Here is a 6,938-nt window from a genome sequence, read left to right on the forward strand (position 1 = left end):
TACATTTTACTTTGTGTGGTTTAGATATTCATTTGAAGATAGTAAAGAAAAGAAACAAAAATGGGTAAGTCTCCTAGGATTGAACTATATTATAAGAAAACATATTACCTAGCTCAGGCTTGGCTCCCATGGAGTCATGAATCTTTATCACACAGCCTGGGTCCTTACATTGGAGCCTCTGTGGGATCGTGGATACTTACTGCACAGTGCATGCTGGATCTTTATGTTTGGAGATAACCATCTGTCTTCCAGACCCAGAGTGTTATACTGCCTTATGGAGCAAAGGGATGGTCAGAGCACTAATTTCACATTTATTTTACAGAGAAGTAGGAAACCAGAAGCAGAAGTTAATCTTCAGCTTGTCACATTGACTCCTGCTTGGTAGTTAGGAGTTTACAAAGATACTTTATATTCTACTGCAGCTTTACAACCCCATAGCCTCTGGCTATTAGTTGGAAGCAATAGCCTTGAGGTTTTATGCCCTGAAGTCTAGTGCTATGTTTCTTCTCCCATCCTTTCATTTCCATTGTACAACTGTACTTTTAAATTCTTAATTTCTGTTTTGATTTAACTTTGAGGTGGTGTGTCATGTAGCCCAGTCTCGATTTAGATTCCTGTCTTGCTTCTTACTGAGTGCTAAGATACTCCAAACCTCAGTATTATTTATACCTAAGGGAATAGGGCCCTGTGCCCAAGGGCATTGTCACAGTCACACAGCCTTGTGTCTTATCACCACACAACCAGTGGTCATGTCCTCTGTCACTAGTTGCCAGGCTCCTTGGGTCATTCTCATTTACAACTCCAGAATGAAAAGTAACGACTAGACAATGTGAAGAGCCGGCGAGATGACATCCTTAGGAATTGTGTTCATCAAAAATTGACTGCTCAGTTAACTTGGTACTTTTAACAACTTTATGTTGTGCCTTTTAAAAAGGCAATTTTAATGTAATTTGATTTTTTTTTTAAATTTCAGACTTTCTGGAAAAAGTTGTGTCACTTTGCAAAGCTACCAAATGATCTGGTAACAGGAGTCTGATAGAGAGCTCTTGTGTCTGGATAATGAATGTGTCCCTCAGCAGTTTTCTGTCTGAGATGTGCAGTAGCCGCCTGAAGTGATTTTGTGCCATCCAAAAGATTCTAAGCAGGCTGTCCAGGAGTTCCTGGCTGCTCCTCCTGCTCCCCAATCAAATCTCTGGCCCTTCTCAACCCCCAAACAAGAAACTAAGCTATGTATCCTTTTCTCCTATAATCTTTGAGAAATGATTTACAGTTCATAAAGAGATAAATCTCTTGTTTATTTTGGACGCCCAAGCTGTTCTGACCAGAATACAACGCCTAAGTTAGGTCCATGCATCCCGGGTTTCACTGTGCATTCTCTGGTTACCAAGGTAGCAGAGCAGCGTCACCCGTTGCTATGGCGCTACTGTCCCTTGCAGCCTTGTCATTCCTGATAGGCTTAGCACTCGACACTGTGGAGGAAGAAGTGTGAGCATTGGTTCAGCCTCTCTGAGCCAGGAAAGGAGTTGACTAAAAAAGCTAAAGGTGTCAGGACCTGAGCTGGTTTGAGCTCGCTGGGATTCTGCAGCCTGAGGAGGAATATGACTTGAGGTTGGCCTGAAAGAGGGCCACCCTCCTGCGCGGTGAGTGGTGTGGGATGTTGGATGACCCTGAGGCCCAAGGGCAGCCTCTCTTCCCCCGAGGCTAGCCACGGGGACCTTCCCTGAAGGGGGCGTTGACAGCCTTGGTATCAGTCAGCCAGGGCCTGCCTCCACAAAGTTAGTGTTGCAGAGTGTGTAGTCAGAAATGTGTTCAGTTTTGTGTGGTTCTTCCAGAAGTGGTTTGGATGAACAGCTGGTATGTGTCTTCCAGTCAGCTCTAATGCCTTGCCTCAGGAGGCTTATGATCTTCGTGAGCACACTCCTACCTTCCTATTATGCGATGGGCTCTGCTCACCTCCACATGAATGCCTTAGTTAACGTCTGTTGCAGATGTGACCTAAAATGCTCCCCTAAGCCTGAGCCCAGCATCTACACCCTGCACCTAGCTGCAGTTGTGAGTGCCTCTCAGTGCACCCCTACCCCACCAGACCCTACTGCCCTTGGACTCCTATAGGTGCTACCACTATATACATTCCTGCAACCACGTCCTAGACACCGCCTCATCCTCTACAAAACGTCACCTCCACAAAGCTATCAGATTCCACCAGTGCATGGTTAAACTAATCTATCCAGTGGTACGAATTGTCATTTGTTGCTATCCATCCACTCATTCTGCTCAGTTTGACTTGTCTAGTTTTAAAGTGCCAAGGAGCATTTCCTTTTCCTATCAGAAGCTCATCTTTCACACTTCCCTATTCCAGTCTTCAGTTAGCCAACCAACTTCATCTTAGCTATGCACAGAATGTCCATGCCGTATTGCCTGTAAGTACTAATGGACTCCCCTGTGGGGCACCACACTCACTGCCCCGTCCTTGTCTCTGTGTTACCTGATTACTTTGAGACCTGCCAGTGTGAGAAGGCTGACTTGTTCTTGGTCCAGCATCTAGCTCAGACACCTGGCAAGTGCAATCAAGTACTTGGTAAAGAATGAATTAAATTATGAGCTTTACATACCATTCTGTGACTTCTGGAAAAGTCAAGAGATATCCTCATGGTAAGTGGAAACTTACCTTAGGGGTTTTGCTTAAATTGTAAAGGTCTGGAATGTATGCTGTATTTTATACCATAATCATCATGAAAATCATATGGTGTGATTTCAGATTGTTAAAGAGAGAAATACAGTATGGTTTGCAAGAACTGACTCCTATATGATTTAGTATTTTAATTCTCTGCCCTCTATCTATTCAAAAAAAGCCCCTAAGCTTTTTACTGGTGCAAAGGATGATACTGTCACTCACCTCACAGGACTGCTTTAAATCATTTAAACATTGAGTGTATACCAGGCTTAGCAACATATACATGCAGTTTAAATGTACTTAAAAACAGTGAAGGCAGCAGTTAAATATCCACAGTTTACAAAAGGTAAAATAAAGATTTAGTTAAGAGCACTTTCTAGTATGTTTCTTTATCTTTAGACTGCTTGGTGTATGGGGTCAGCTCCAATGCAGGAAGAGACTCATGAATTCACTGACTATTTGCTAATCAGTTGAGAAGTTTAGGATTTGGCCAACTGATAGTTGGGCAAAAAAGTGTGACCAGTAAAGGTTGCACGAGCTGAAGGGGGAGGTCTAGAATGACTCTGTGTCAGAACCAACCAGACCTTGAGCCTGAGGTTAGAGGAAATTGAGATGTTACCTTGAATAGGTAGAGAACATCTAGAAGTCCGTTTGAACAAGCGGTGTTTCCTGAGAACCTGAGTTTTTGGCAACAACAACAACAACAAAAAAAAGCCTGGTAGCATACACCTATAGTTTCAGGAAGATGAGGAAGAAGAATCAGAACTTTGAGCCAAGGTTGTGCCTATTTGTTAACTTTTCTGGTTCCTCTAATGTCTGATAGGAGGCCCAGGGGAATCCATCCTTGAAGGGAAGCACAGCATCGGGGAACCTGGGCAGTAGGGGCATGGGAAGTGGGCATGAGCAGCTTAGCTCTTTACATTCACATGGAAGGGTGCTGGTGCTCTGCTGATGCTTCCTTTCCCCCTTCTTAATCTGTGATGGCACCAGCCTATAGGATGGCACTGTATTCACCGTGAATCTGCCCTCCTTAATCACACGTCTTTGTCCTTGAACACCTTTACAGCTCAGACACTGTACTTTATCAAGGTCCTGGATATTTCTATACTTTTATCCTTCCCGCCCCTTTTCTTTCTGACATAGGTCTCATGTTGCTAAAACTTGCTTTGCACTCTTGAATTTCAGGGTCTGTCTTCCAGTGCCTTCCAAAGGCCGAGTGGGTGTTTTGCAGTACAATTGAGCTGATAAATTAGCTTGTCTCAGAAAGAATGAGGCGGGTGGGGCAGGGAGGGTAGGGACACATGCCTGTAATCACAGGTTTTAGGAGGCCAAAGAGTTTGAGGCTGGCCTGGACAACCTGGGAAGTCTGACACACAAAGAGGAGGGAAGGCAGAGAGGAAAAAGGAAAGAAAACCAAAATCCACAAGCCCTGACTGGCTGTTTTCGGGGACCGTGGAAAAGAGTCAGCAGCTGTAGATACTTCAGGCAAGGTTTTGGAAGCCAAATCCCAGCTCCATTACTATTCTACAGGGCTGTGGCAGTCTCTTAATCTTTTGATGTCTAAGTTTCCTTACCTGTAAAGTAAGGTGGTTCTAACAAATTTCTTAGATTACCAGGTTCCTAGAAATACCATGTAAGCAATAACTATTTGTGTTAAGTTCTGTGTAGGGGACAGACATGAATGAACAAAGTTCTGAAAAGTAGACTGGACAAGGGAGAACAGGTTGTTTGCTTGAGACTGGTTAGTTAAGACCACTGGGAAGTACTTATACTTGGTATAAGTCTTATATTTATCATTTTGAAATGGAAAGTGAATTGTAAACATACACCTAATATAAATCATGATCTAAAAGAAAAGCAGATGGAAAACATCAGTTAGTTCAGAATGAAATAGACTACTCATTTCTAAAATAATTATTTAAATAAACCTCTTGTTTATTTGAAACAGAATCTTGCTATGTAGATTAGGCTTCTCCCAGACTTACTGTATAGCCCAGGCTGGAATCGGATTCATAGTGATCACTCTGGTCCAGCCTCCCAAGTGCTTAGATTACACACTCAGCCACCATACTAGAATTTCTTGAATTTCCTTGTGTCAGCTCAAATTGCTTAACAGCAACGATGGCAGTCATGAGATCAAGAGTTTATTAAGTCTTGTATCAGGAGTATTTATAATGGACTAAATTCGAGCCATCAACAAAACAAGTCCCACTTACAAAAACCTGAAATTAGAGGCAGAGAAAACAAGGCCTGGGCCACCAGGAAATGGCTGCTCTTTGTTCATTGTATTTTGTCAATGTTTTTGGTTAATTTGAAAAATAATGTGGCTAGAAAAATGCATCTTGTAGAATCTAGATCTCATCTATCACCATTTCTGTCCTGAATGTCAGGATAGGAACTCAAGGCAGAAGTAGAGGAAGAAACCATGGAGGAACACTATATACTGGCACATTCTTTGCCTTGCTCACTGGTAGATTTCTAATACTGACCAGGTCCACCAACCTAGGGATGGTGCCACCCACAGTGATCAACCACATTAATCAACCAAACCAGTTCCTTACAGCTACAGCCACAGATCAATTTCATCAAGATAATTTTTTAACTGTCGTTCTCTCTTCCCAAGCGGCTCCAAGTTGTGCCAACTTAACAATAAAAACTTACCTGCTTAAGGATTCAATGTTTTTATTTGTGGAGTCAATAGACAAGAAATTTAGGGTGCTACTTCAGTTATTTTCATTGACCGATGAATATAATTCCTTCTAGATTACTTTTTGGTTTATCTTTCAAATATTTGACTTACTACATCTCCTGTCATCTCTCAGGCACTGAGTACACTTGGAGTATAGGCCGCAGAGTGCACAGTGCACATTAATGACAGTGGAGAGGTTTCTAGAATCTATAGAAAGCTGTTTCATTTTGTAACTATAGAAATCTTGACAGTGGCAGAGCTGTCTGTTGTCATATGCTCTAATTTTGGGCTGGTACTCAAACTGATCTGAGTGAAATCTGGGTGATCTTAGGAAAAACCTCAAGGCCAGTACCTTAAGGCATGTCTGTTATCATTAAGTGGAATTAGAAGTTGTGACAAGCCTGCCACATCTGAAAAGGTAGTCAAAAACAGACAATGGACTTATTTATAGTTTGGCCAAATTAGGAAGATTTTCTGTAACAATATTACATTATGATTTCATAGAAAAGGTGGAACAGGCCAGGAACTATGCAACTCAGGTCTCAGTGATTCCAAACGAAGTGCAATCTCTCTAACTCCAGCCTTTCAGTACCCAGCATGGGATTCCAGGGAAAATTCCATGTGCTGAGTCCATTGTCTCAATGGTCCAAAAAACTAAACTGTTTCTTGTTACAAAGTCCCCTCTCCTGCTAGGAAGAAAAGCTTATATATAGCTACCTGATAAAAGGGAAAGGTCATTGTCCTGGCTGGTTTTGTGTCAACTTGACACAAGCTGGAGTTATCACAGAGAAAGGAGCCTCAGTTGAGGAAATGCCTTCATGAGATCCAGCTGTAAGGCATTTTCTCAACTAGTGATAAAGGGGGGAGGGTCCAGCCCATTGTGGGTGGTGCCATCCCTGGGCTGGTAAACCTGGGTTCTATAAGAAACCATGAGCAAGCCAGGGGAGACAAGCCAGTAAATGACATCCCTCCATGGCCTCTGCATCAGCTCCTGCTTCCTGACCTGACTTCCTCTGGTGATGAACAGCAATGTGGAAGTGTAAGCTGAATAAACCCTTTCCTCCCCAACTTGCTTCTTGGTCATCATATTTTGTGCAGGAATAGAAATCCTGACTAAGATAGTCATATCACTGTTGAAATTTAGGTTTTGTTTATCTCCAACTATGGGGATCCATTGTCTGTTTGTAACTACTTTTACCATATCTACCATAGTAAAGTCATCAAATCAAACAATCAACAATTATGTAAAGCATTGCAGCATATGTGTTTTATTTGCAGATGTTCTATATGAGTTTTATCTTAAAATCCTGAAAGAACAACCATTAAAGATCTAGAGAGCAGTAATTCTCAGCCTCCTAAGGCTCTGGACTTTTAATAAAATTCCTCATGCTGTAATGACTCCTAACCACAAATATTTTATTGCTACTTCAAACTGTAATTTTTCTAGTGTTATGAATCATAATGTAAAAATCTGATATGTGACCCTTGTGTGGGTCACAATACATCTATTGAGAACCACTGATCTGAAGAAATTTTGTTGTTTTACACTACCCATTATAGAGGTGAAAATTCTCC

This window comes from Micromys minutus (assembly GCF_963924665.1).
Source record: "Micromys minutus genome assembly, chromosome: 12".
Lineage (NCBI taxonomy): Eukaryota > Metazoa > Chordata > Mammalia > Rodentia > Muridae > Micromys > Micromys minutus.